The sequence below is a fragment of the Eublepharis macularius genome, chromosome 1 (genome assembly GCF_028583425.1).
Source record: "Eublepharis macularius isolate TG4126 chromosome 1, MPM_Emac_v1.0, whole genome shotgun sequence".
NCBI lineage: Eukaryota > Metazoa > Chordata > Lepidosauria > Squamata > Eublepharidae > Eublepharis > Eublepharis macularius.
Window position 1 is genome coordinate 219,734,168 of NC_072790.1, and position 13,119 is coordinate 219,747,286.

At 39.7% G+C, this 13,119-nt stretch overlaps 1 protein-coding gene across 2 annotated transcripts in view; it reads right to left on the reverse strand.

Moving 5' to 3' along the window:
- Positions 1-13,119, reverse strand: part of MSRA (methionine sulfoxide reductase A) — a 273,064-nt gene that overhangs the window by 124,812 nt on the left and 135,133 nt on the right. The window lies entirely within an intron of this gene.

Genomic DNA, 13,119 nt, shown 5'->3' on the forward strand with positions numbered 1-13,119 from the left:
AAGCCTACTGGGAAATCAGAACACAAACAAGCAAAGTGGCTACTTTGGGAACTTCCACTGATGAATTCATCTACCTCCCCAAATCTCAGAGAGGTCACTTTTAGAACTTAAATATATTAGGGCTGAGAAAAGCACTGTATACTGAAACAAGCCTACAGGCTTGAGACAAGAAATGTGAAACTTGTGGCTGAGCTTAGTAAAGCGTGGCCCACTTTGGTCCAGATTCCAGAATGACCTCAAGGAAGCAAAAGTTGAGGAAAACATGTAGGTATCCTTTCTTGAAGAAGACTTCCCCACAAGCTGAGGAATGACTGACTGCAGAGCACAACAATCCTTTGGTCTTAGCATCCTGGGAAAAAGTGCCCGGAAGAAGACAGATCAGAAAAGAGGGCTGTATTTTGTCAAGGAGTGGCATTCCATTATGACCTCTGTATGGCCAGGATGGCCGGCTGTCAGTTGCCTTGCTAAGCAAGTAAATCTAGAAGGCCCTATCTCAACCTTTTTGTGTGGTGGGCACAGCAACAATATGGCTGCCACAAAACGGCTATTGCAAGAGATGGAGCCATCCACAAAATGGCTGCTACAGCTTACCTTCAGTCACACTCTTGTGCTGTGAAAGCAGTTTCTGACAAGGCAATGTTTTTAAAAATCTACACAATCAATCAATCAATCAATACTCCAATGGTCAATCAGAAGCCATGTTTTGCAAAAGCCCCACCTGGCCCTAACCACTTTCTAAAAACACTTGGCAGGCACCAGGAAAGGTGTTAGCAGGCACAATTATGTCCACGTGCACCATGCTGGGGACCCCTGCTCTATCTCCTCCAGGAAGTTTACCTTCTCTGATCCACTTCATCTATCACCTTTGGCTTTCATCCGTTGGTTGGACAGCTCTAGTCATTTCCCATTTTGGGGTCAAAGTTCACCGGCCTCAACTCAACTTCCAGATTGGCTCATCATGATCAGAAGGCCTCTATTAATGACATTTCTGAACACCACAGGCCAGAGTCCAGTGTACTGTTCACTGATTATCTTATGGTGTCTGATGGCATTGTTTCATATTCTGTAATTTGCCTCAAGTCTGAGAGAGAAAGACAGGTAATAAATAAATCAGTCAATTAAAAAAATGAATTCTGTGTATGCCATGGTGATGAGCACTCATGAAAATTCCTGCTACAGACTGGTAAACCAATATATTCTGGGCCAGAAATATACCCCCTACTTTCTCCCCAGCCAGAAGAAGAATGTTGTGTAAGTCAGAAACATTCTTCCTGAATTATAATCACTGTCTGGGCTAAATAGAAGTATTCTCTACTAGTTCTATCTTTGTAATTCTGTGGAATGTATTTAGGAAGGAACTAAGTGTTACAAGAAACACACGCTATTGCCAAAACCAGGAAACCCACATCATCTTTCCCCTGCTAACATCTAGGAACTAAAAAAAAAAAGCAAATGACATCAGTGTATGGCATGAGTTTCACTATGCCTGCTTCATTTCAGTGACTACTCCTCATATCATGATGATATCACATTGTACATGTTTTCAAACCAGACATCACCAGAGGAAAAAAGAGGAAGAATATTACAAGGCTGCTTTAAAAAACAACAGAGCCATGTGTATCCTGTAAAATCTCCCAAGCCACGGGTGTAAAGATATAAACTTTTACGTCTATCTGTCACAACCCTCTACCACCCCCTACAAAATATGGATGGTTATTTCTTGGCTGAATTATGGTCCATTCTTCCTCCCAAGGATCTCTGAACAGCCTTTTATCCTCACAACTCCTGTGAGGTAGATTAAAGCTAGTCATCTAGCCTGTACATTGTTCTGGCTTTGACCAATATGCACTCAAGAGGCTGAGCAAAGTTTATACGCTGCGAAATACTAGAGCTATACTTGGAACTAAATCAGTTCCTGAAGAGATGAGCAGAAAAACCCCTTTGAAGCCTAGAGAATTCATGTGAATACTTTATCCTCCTTATTTAGTTTTGTTCATTAAACTGATGTAGTGCCATCAACAAAATTTTCACCAAGACAGAGGTTTAAGCTACTCTCATTTAAATACAAAATAGTCTGTGAAGGTCCCTCATCTTAAAATTACTCAGAATCATTACCCTAATGTGAAAGAGACTACACACAACATATGGAGCTTTTGCTCCTTGGGAATGGTAGTGTATAAATGGTGGGTATAATATTACACGCAGTAATTACAGAAATATCACAATTTCAAGGAAATAGAATGTGTCCTGTAAACGTCTTCATTATTATCACCGCAGCACCTTGGTGTATTGTCATTAAGGGCACTAGGGCTTTGATTTTGGAAGGGAATAAGAATATTAAATTTTTTAAAAACACTGCAATAAACAAGAAATATATAAGCAGGCAGCCTACACCATCTGCTGTCCTTCGGAAATTTTCACTTATAACAGCTGCAGTCCATTCCCATTGTTCACTCTTGTGTCCCTCTTGTGTCTCCTCTCCTTTCCCTACAATGTTCTAGTACTTAGGGTAAACTACTTCATTCAAACAATATACATCTTACTGTTCGCCTGAAGGCCAAGTAGGTGTGTGTGTATGTGTATTTCACAGAGGAGCCATCCACTTTTGGCAACAATCCTTGCCCATTTTGTACAATTCAACGCTATCAGAATGCTGGTACCAAAAACCGAGGGGAGCTCTTTTTGAATTTTGCACTGAGACACACATTCCAGTAAGTGAACAGCATGAGAAAGATAACTTCATTTAGCATTTGCAATCCACACTGCCAAGGTGTAGTGAAAGGCAAAAAAAAAAAGAAAGAAAAAAGAATCAAAAGACAACCTACAGCTGTAAAATATCTCAATCTTGTTTTAGCTTTGGTTGCATAAAAGTATCAACTTTTACAAAGCAGCTATTTGAGTTACCTTCTTGACTGGGGTATCTTTAAGAAACTGTTCTACTTGGGAATCTATATGGAATCCAAGATATCGGTTCATGCCTGTGCAGAAACAGCCTCAGAAAATTCCAGAATACATGCCAAACTGGCACTGAAATCTCTTCCCCAAGAGGAAAGATGAGATTCTCTAACTATACTTCAAAGAGGAAAGAGAAGCGTGTCCCCAGTCGGTCATCTTTCAGCTGTTACACTAGCAGCAACAGCAGCAGCTTTCAGTTTATTGATACTGAAGGAGAAAACGTACTTATAATGGATCAGACAGATGTCTTGGTAAAGGGACAGAACTAGTATACTATACTACTGGGTAGATATACTCCTACTGGGAGTTTCCACATCATTTGATACATTCATGTCAAATTCTGAATGTTTTGTTTCTGCAGTGTTTCATATCTGTATTTGGATCTATGCTTGCTTTCAAATTTCTGCAATCCATACAGTATTGTATTGTTTGCTGAATGTCCCAGCCATTGATCGTACCGACTTGCACTGTGTAATCCACCTTGAGTCTCAATGAGAAAGGCAGACTAAAAATAAATAAAATATATAAAAAAATAAAAATAATCTGGGACCACCTACTTCTGAGATAGAAGTTCTATTGTAGCCTTTCTCCAGCAGCAAAGAACACACTAAGTTGTCCATCAGTCTTTAACCAAAACAAAAGGGAGTCTTGAATCTTACCTCTCAGCTTAACAGAGCTAGTGCAATTTATGAAATAACGAATATTACCCCCTCAATACAATAAATAAATACACACCAATCCCAAACCACTGCAGCATCAATCTAAAAGCAGACTCAGAGCAGTTGAGACTAACGTAAAGCAATCTCATCAACCCATATAAAAGCATAAGTAGCAACAGTCTAACAGGGCCACCCCACTGGAATGTTCACCAAGTCTTCTCATGAACAGGAAGTGCTAACGACACAGCGAACAGCAGGGTTGCCAGGTCCTCCGAGGCAAACTGAGGCAACAGGAAATGGGTAGGGGATAGGGAATACTCACCCCCTGTGTGTGCACGCCCACATCACTGGAAAATGATATCATTTCATGAGCGACACAAAAGCTGGTCACTCTAGCAAACATTGCCAGAGAAATTGAACCTCTTATAATACATACATTTGATCTGGGAATGACTTGAGATTTACTGTTGGATTCTGCCATGTTATCCAACATTTCTAACTGTATACATTCTGCATGTCAGTTTGGTTTCTCTTTAAAAACACTGAAAATCAAACATCTAGCATGAAGACCGCTATCATAAGAAACGGTGCTCTCTTATTTTTCTAAAGCAACTTTCCTGATAAAAAGAGGAACACACAGAAAAAACTGACCAGAACTTTTGGTTCTCAAGAGAGTCAGGAGTCCATTAACTTACCTCCCACCAATTTCCATGCCCTTTTTGCTCCTTCTTCCATTTGGGCACTTTATTATTATTATTTTTTAGAACTTTTTTGAAGTAACCATATAACAACCAACGGAAGATTCATAACATGACTGTCACGAATCAATTATACATTAAGTAGAGGTAGAGCTATTAATATAAAAGCACTATATGTACAACAAATATTAGAGGAAGGCTAGACAACTATTTATGAATGGATCAAAAGATTCTGAGTGATCTTAGTTAGTAAAGTATTCCAAAAAAGGAAGCCATTGTTTCAGAAGTGTAGATCGACGTAACAGGTTGTCTAAGGCTTGTATATGTTCTGAGATTTTTTCCATAATAAAAAAAAATCCCAGTTTCCTGTGTGGTAGTTTTTTGGATCTTCCCAAAGACCCAGAAGAGTTAATTCAGATTGTAGTGGGGCAGGGTAACTAGTGATAGATTTAATGTGAGGAATGATTAGTTTCCAAAAATGACTGTACTGCGGGGCATTGCCACCAACAATGTATATAGCTGCCAACTTGACTGCAATGCCTCCAGCATAATGACTGGTTATTAGGATTGATGTGGTGGAATTGGAGGCGAGTATAGCACCATCTTGCAATGAGTTTGAAATTCAAAATCTTGATGGTAATGGCTTTAGATTGCAGTGTTTTGCTCGCCAAATTAAGTCCTATTGAGAGTCAGCCAGAGTCAATGTACAATCTTTGTGCCACCTGTGCTGGTATGGCAGCAGTAAGATTCTCTCATCTTTAGAAATAAGAAAGTCATAAATTATGGAAATAAGACCCTTCCTGGGTAAATTAGGCATTTTTAAAAGAGACTGAAAGCTTGTTAGGCTACGTTGGAGGCTTGATCGAATCTTGGGATCATCTAAAAATGTTTAATCTGGAGATATTGGAACCATAGTTCTCTTCCAGTTGTTTTTTCTCTAGAATAGTACCCTTTTTAGTTATATCAGATAGTCTGGTGATTTGGAGAGTTCTCCATGTCGCGAAAGACTTACTGTCTTTGCCTGGCTGAAACCAAGTTTGGCCTAAGAAGGATGATATTGGGGCTAAATGCTTCTGTTCCTTGTCCCAGATTTTTATTTGGGCACCTTATTGATTTATTTCCTGCACAGAATTGTGCCAAGAGGTGATGAGTCCCACCAACCTCCCCCTGTGCCATACAGCAGCTAGGGTTCAGTGAACCAAGGAAGCACACCCTCCCCATGTCCCCCAGTCATACAGCTTACAAGAGGCTGGCTTAGGGAGTTTGCCTGATTCATCACTGATTTTTTGACATTCTAAATTTAGAAAATTCAATGGTGTTTTTTTTAAAAAAAAATCTATTAGCATTTATTTCAGATGCAAAATGGAGAGTCTGGCATTGGATGCACACAGTCCCAATCACAGGGAACACTATGGGTTGATGCAGAGTGTTGATGGGCTTGCCCTGGTGGACCTCACCAGAATCAGAACACTGCTAGAAATTAATATTTCTTTGAAACATCATTTTTATTTGTGTGTGTACTATGTACCATTGTTGCATCTGATTTACAGCAACTCTAGAATTAGCAACCACCAAAGCATCCTATCACAGACAGTTTTGAAAACTGAAAGCTGTGGCTTCCTTTATTGAGTCATTTTGGGTCTTCCTCTTTTCTTATTGCCTTCCACCTTTCCTAGCATTATTGTCTTTCCAGTGAGTCTCGTCTTCCAGTGAGTATTCATTTACTTGTAATAAAATAATGGGGAGCACTAATGGGTAGACGTTCTATGAAATGCCAACAGCTAACATTATCTCTAATCATACAGAATGCCTTGACAGGCTGACCTGCCCAACAAGGTGTGCTTGGCTAACCATAGGAAGTAATAGAATGCCACAGCCAAACAAGGAGAAGAATTCAGAATGATCAAGGCTTTCTAGCATTCTGATAGTCTCCACTGAATCTGTAAATCAGTCATTTAAATTCTTATACCCTATTCCTCTAAGAGAGGCTATAAGGAGTACAGACAAAAGCCCAACAGGAATCCATTCTCCTGACAATGGCCTGAACAATAAAAGGAAACGTTCAGAACCATTCTCATTACAGTCTGAAGACTTTAATCTTGTGATCTCCTTCAGAGGCTGTTCTCAAAACCCTTCAGGTATCCTTAGAAGCTATAGAAAATGAGGATAATGTTTGTAGTTTAATTATGCATCTAAAGCATCATGGAAAGCTTGACACACATCTGCCAAGGTGTAATAACATTCCAGTTATATTACCAAGACAGTGATGTTTTTTCTCCAAATGATATAGCTGTCTGATAGTTCAATATCCTAATGAGAAAAATTACTGTACATAGGATAGCTGAAATGGGGATGACAGAGAAAAAGCAATGCCCATTTTCTCCATTCTCCTCACAAAGAATTAATTAACAAGGGGAATTCATGTCTTTGGAAAGAAGGGTATTTCATACTTTATTGCACTACTCACTACAGTGGCCATGCTTTTCACAGTGAAATATTTAAAACAATTTCTAAGGCAAGCCCCTGTGCAAGTGGCTACCTGGGGTTAATTTAATATAGTCCTTATAATGACCACTGCTGAGATAATGTAGGACAGCTGGGATAACATAGGACAGCAAGAAACTCCCTGTAGAACTGGCAATGGTAATCCATATTCTGATCACATCCAGGCTTGAATACTGTAATGTGCTCTACATGGGGCTAGCTTTGAAGACTGTGCAAAAGCTTTATTTAGTACAAAATGTGATGGTCAGGCTGCTTTCGGGGGATGGATATATCATCCCTGTACTAAGAAATCTGCACTGACTGCCTGTTTGCTTCCAGGCACAATTTATAGTGTGAGTACTTATCTTTACAACCCTAAATGGTTTGGTAACAGGGTACACAAAACTACCAACTCCTCCATATTGTCCTTCCTGACTGTTGTTTTTTTATCCCAGACTCTGGTCTCTGGGCCCCACCCACAGATGTAAGGTGGGCAGAAACAGGGATTTTTCAGTAGTGGAGCCCCATCTATGAAAAGCCCTTCCATTGAAGATCCCTGTGGCTGGTATCTGCTCTCTTGGCTTTTGGACACCAGATCAAGATATTTTTATTTTCCCAGCTTTTATCTCAGTTTCCCCCCACCTTTTAGGTCTTTATTAGTCCACTTTGCCTATCCTATGAACCACTGTTTTATATTTTTTCTACCTGATCTGTTTTTTTATGATGATTTTGATCATATTCCTAGTTTATCTGCCTTCTGAACTGAATTGTTTTGTATTTCTGCTGGTCTTGCTATTTTATATTACATGCTTGCTGGTTTAGGTCATATTTTATTGCAGATCAGTTTGGGGATTTTTAATCATTAGTTATTTTTTCCTGAATTTACTTCCTTTGCTATTGCTGTAAGCAGTTCTCCCTGGGGAGCAGAGCACAAATATACCAAGTAAGTAAATAATATATAATACTATTTAAGTGTGACCCGTTGTGTGTCAGGAGCCATTCTAGATGATTAATAGACTAGAGTCTTTAAACCCTGATGGCTGAGCAAGCCATGTGGAATGTACAGAATATTTCTAGGTATCAACACAGAGTCTAACAGTGCAATCCTATGCAGAGTTAAACCAGTCTAAGTCCATTGAATTCAATGGGCTTAGACTGGAGTAATTTTGTATAGGATTGCACTGCAAACGTCTTAAATTAGTAATAAAGGTGAGTCATACTTGACTGTATTGGAGGCTAACACTGAAATCCTAAACAGTTACATGCTTTTAAATCCACTGAAGTCAATTGGCTTAGAATGATGTAGCATCTGCTTAGCCCCCATGTTATTCAACCTCTATGTAAAGCCTTTAGGAGAACTTATTCATAGCTATGGAACTGGATGCCATCAATATGCAGATGACATCCAGCTGAATATCTCACTATCCAAATCACCGCAGGATCTTGGGTCACTGCCTAACAGATGTTGTCAAATGACTGAAAGCAAACCAATTGAAACTTAATTCAGACAAGACAGAAATGATGCTCATTGAGAAGGCAGAGATCTTGAAGGGCATTGTATTCCCCACTTTCGATGGAGTCCATCTGACCCTTGCAGGTTTAGAGCCTAGGGGTTATACTGGATCCAGCACTACTTCTAGAAAAGCAAGCTAAGGCAGCTGCAAAAAACTGCTTTCTACAACCTCAGTCTAATCTGGAAGATAGCCCCCTACCTCGACATGGCTGATATAGACACCTGGATCCATGCCATGGTAACATCAAGACTTGACTACTCTAATGCACTATATATAGGACTCTTCTCTAATGTAACTCAAGAGGCTCCAGTCAGTGCAGAACGCTAAAGCTCTTTCATTATTGAGAGCTAGGAGAAGCATGAATATAACTCCCATTCTGCAGTCACTTCACTGACTACCTATCAGTTACTGAGCTCAATTCAAGGTATTGGCTATCACATGCAAAACTCCTCACAGCCTTAGTCTGGCATATCTAAGTGGACCACCTCTTTCCCTATATTTTGCCATGGCAGCTTCACTCATCTGATAAAGACCTTCTGCAGGTGCCACCTTGCACATGAGCAAAATCAATAGCTGCCCATACACATGCATTCTCTGTGGTGGCCCCCAATCTATGTTATGGCCTGCATGAAGAAGTCAGGAAAGCTCCCACTCTTCTGGCTTTCTGCAAACTATGCAAAACTGACTTATTCAAAAGAGCTTTCTACTCAGATAGGAGGGTTATACTTAGGGTTGCCAGGTACCCTTACCCTCCCAGTGAGGAGGAGACCTGGTTCTTACCTCCTTCTTTCCCATTACTGTTGTATTCGTGCACATGCAGTGCACACGGCCCCATGGCTGCGCAATGACATCACTTCCGGTGATGTCACTGCACAGACGCAGGAGTGCTCCTGTGCTTCTCAGCAGGCCGATTTGGGCCTCAAACAGGCCCAATTCAGCCTGTTTGGGGCCCAAATCGGCCTGCAGTGAAGTGCAAGAGTGCTTTTGGGGTGGCACGATGACATCAGTGATGTCATCGCGCCACCCTGGGAGAGCACCAGGGAGGCTCGTTCCTTCCACATCAGCCAGGTAAGTGGAGGCAGGGGGTAGAGGGTAAAAACAGGGGATCCCCCACCCTCACCCTAAGTATACTGTAACAAAGTGGTCTCAAAGAGATAAGTAAAGGGACAGGGACTATATACTTTTCTACTATGTACTGTCTGTTGTTGTAAGTATGACTCTACTGGATAGTTTATATATTGTTTAACATGTCAGCCTTAGAATTGTTTATGCTATGTTTTAGCATTTCTTCAACTCTCTATTAGATATTAGTTTTAAAGCTTTGAAATTTGCATGTACATACCCCTATTACATTATTTATTGAAATTTCTTTGAAATTAGTTTTACTGATTCACACTGTATAATCTGTCTTGAGTCTCAGTGAGAAAGGCAGACAATAAATAACATACATAAATAAATGCCATCTAGCAAGAGCAGAATCAGCTAAGAGCTTCTCCTTGACAAGGGCCACTGAAATGAATAAGAATGGGGCAAGAGCACAGCAGAGCTGGATTGTATCCCCAAATTTCCAAAACGAAGACTTTATTAGAGGGATACACTCCCCAACTCAATATCCTTCTTCTGGTCACATCAACCCCCAATGCCTTAGCAGAAGAGCATAAAATGACAATGAACATCAGTGCATAACATTTAAACAATGCATTACACATGTAGTGAACCTTGCAAAATTTGCTGAAGAGTTTTGACATTTCTGCCTTGCAGTACATCTGTGTCTTTGACAAAAAATAACCAGTTAACCACCTTGCTTCCCACTGAGTGAATGCATTTAGACAAAGAAACAATGAATTATTATTCTCTGCCTTTTAGGCTAACATGCAAAACTTTTTATTTTGGTAGGCATTCCAAGGTGGCTGATTTCCACTGATACATGGTTACCAGATTGACTCTCTCTCTCTCTCTCTCTGATTATATATACATAATATATAATAACTATATGAGTGTTATATATTAAGTAGCTGGGTTTTTTTGTACTTCGCACTATTGATTTGGTTTTTGGCTGTCATTTGCTTCGGTTTACAGAAAGAGGAGGTTGAGTGATAATAAATGCACAAAAACAATAAATAAATATTACATTTCCAGATAACCAGGATAGCAGGTAACAAAAAAATGAAAACAATTTCATGGTTAAGAATCACTCCCCAGTTGTCTCAAGATTTTAGATTCAGGAGCATCTCTCAAAGAAGGAAATTTTGTGCCCAGCACAATTTGTCAAATACCACTGTAGTGTATGTATCATGGCAACAAAGCTAAATGCAGGCAGCATACTTTTAAATTGCTATTAATTTTCAAAGATCACTGGCACATACTAAAGATAACTGACAGCTGTTTAGAGAAAGTTCTGGGGGAGGAGACTTGATTAAACACAGGCCAACCAAATGACTTTGGAGGTATCTGCTTGTGATCATAACTTTATAATAAAGACTATTTAAAGCACATGTTCCCCCATATGATTATTTTTTAAAAGACTCTAAATTCTAGAAAATTATATGGTTAGATATTCATGTTTGAATCAGAAATATAATGTAAAAAAAGTACTGATTTTGAGAAAATTGTGTGTGTGTAATTGCAGAGAAGCAGCTGATGCACTACCAAGTCATTTTTTCCCTCCATCAGACTTCAGTTCCACTTGAGATGTGCAGATTTCACATAGCTTATGAATACATTGATAAACAAAGAATTGTTCTGAACATCTGTAAGCAAACTATGAAGAGATATTTCATAGTGAATGAACATCATGAGTTTCACATAATGCTTGCCAAAAAATGTGTATTTGTGTATTGAGTCAAATGCACTGGAAATAGCCCAAAACACTTATCCATTGCAAGTGCCTTTTCACATTTGCATCTGTAGGACAATTTACTGTGATGTAAAAATAATTCCCTATCTGGGTACTCATCAGCTTTGGAAATCTGAGCAGTTCGATTATTCTTTCAGTCCAATGCATCATGTTATGCCAGCAGAAAAGGTGATGCTCATAGCAACTGTAACATACGTTCAATCATAATATCATAGCCAAGGCACCTGGTTTGCCTCTGGTTTCTGACGGAACTGCATGGCTGAAAGGGTTCAAATGTGCTGAGAATATAACTTACATACTTCATGTATTATCTGATTTTAAGGCTAATGTAGTTGGAAATTCATTCTGATAGAACACTGATAAAACACACCTTGCATGACTGTAACGGTATTCTTCTGCTGAGTGAGGAATCTTCCATTAGAAGGAATCCTTCAAGAATTCCCTTCTTCCAGCTGAAGGAGTCTCTTTTCAACAAAAGTTTCCTTACCTAGCTAAGAATCCAACTCACCGGCTTATCTTTATTGCAAAAGTGGTTGCATCTTACAATCAGAAAAAGGAAGGTTTGGGGCAATTCCTGGATTATGCCTAGCTGGGGGCAATTTGAGGTGCATTCTGCCTTACATTTCAAAGGATATAATGTAATAATAATAATAATATTCAATTTATATACCACCTTTCAGGACAACTTAATGCCCACTCAGAGTGGTTTACAAAGTATGTTATTATTATCCCCACAACAAACACCCTGTGAGGTGGGTGGGGCTGAGAGAGCTCCAGAGAGCTGTCACCCAGCTGACTTCAAGTGGAGGAGTGGGGAAACAAACCCGGCTCTCCACATTAGAGTCTCGTGCTCTTAACTACTACACCAAATTGGCTCTCAATTGCATCCCGCAGACTGCAGAATTTTGCTCCATTTACACTCCTAAGAACAGAGATACAGTAACAAAATACAAAGGAGGGCAGAACACCTTTACCGTTAAGTAGTTGAATCATAAGAAAAGCCCTGTTGAACCAGACTAAAAGACACAGGTCTTCTCACCCCTGCATGATAAACTGCATGATGTAAAATTCTTTGCTTGTACAATTATACAGGATTATCTTTGAATCTCTTTGCCCTCAAAGAAGAAAAAGAGATGGGGGGGAGTTCAAAAAATTAGAAACAAATCCCAGGTTGGGATTAAAAATGAGTTCCTGATCTATAAAGGTTGTCAAGACTCTGACTTAAGAGCTTTCATGTCAACTGCACACAACTACACACTCAACTTCTCCTCTCCACCCCACCAATACAATCAGTAGTAGAAACAGAATAAATTATGTTAAATAAGAAAACATATACAGACTTGCTTAATTTTTAATTTCCAGTTGAGAAGGATCTTGGGATCACAAAGCAGAGGAAGAACCTTGCTTGAGGCCTTGATGAGCGGCTCCCAGTTAGAACAGACAGTCCTGGCCTCTTCTTAATTAACATGGTGCATCTTTGACAGTGGAGCTGAGACTATGGCGTTTTCTCCCCACAGAAAATTTATCTTGCTCCTTTCTTGATGATGTTTCAACACCAGAAAAAGTGATGCTGTTTGGAGTGTTTCAGAGAGTCCCAGGGAGGTATATCAGCTGCCAAAATTCTCTTCCTCTTGTACTGGTCTCTGCTTTATACAATTGGTAATTTGGCTGATTTGCTCTGCCATGGTTTATTTTGAATGATTTTCTCATTTTTATGTATTTTTGCAAGTATGCTTCTATTTTTAGCTTCACTAGTGTGAACCAGAGAGCAAACATGGTGCAGTGGTGATAGAGTTCCAGACTAGGATCTGGGAGACCCAGCTTTGGATCCCCACTCTGACATGGAAGTTTACTGAGTGACCTTGGGCCAGTCACACACTCTCAGCCTAACCTACCTCACAGGGTTGTTGTAAGGATAAAATGGAGGAGAATGATATAAGCCACTTTGGGTC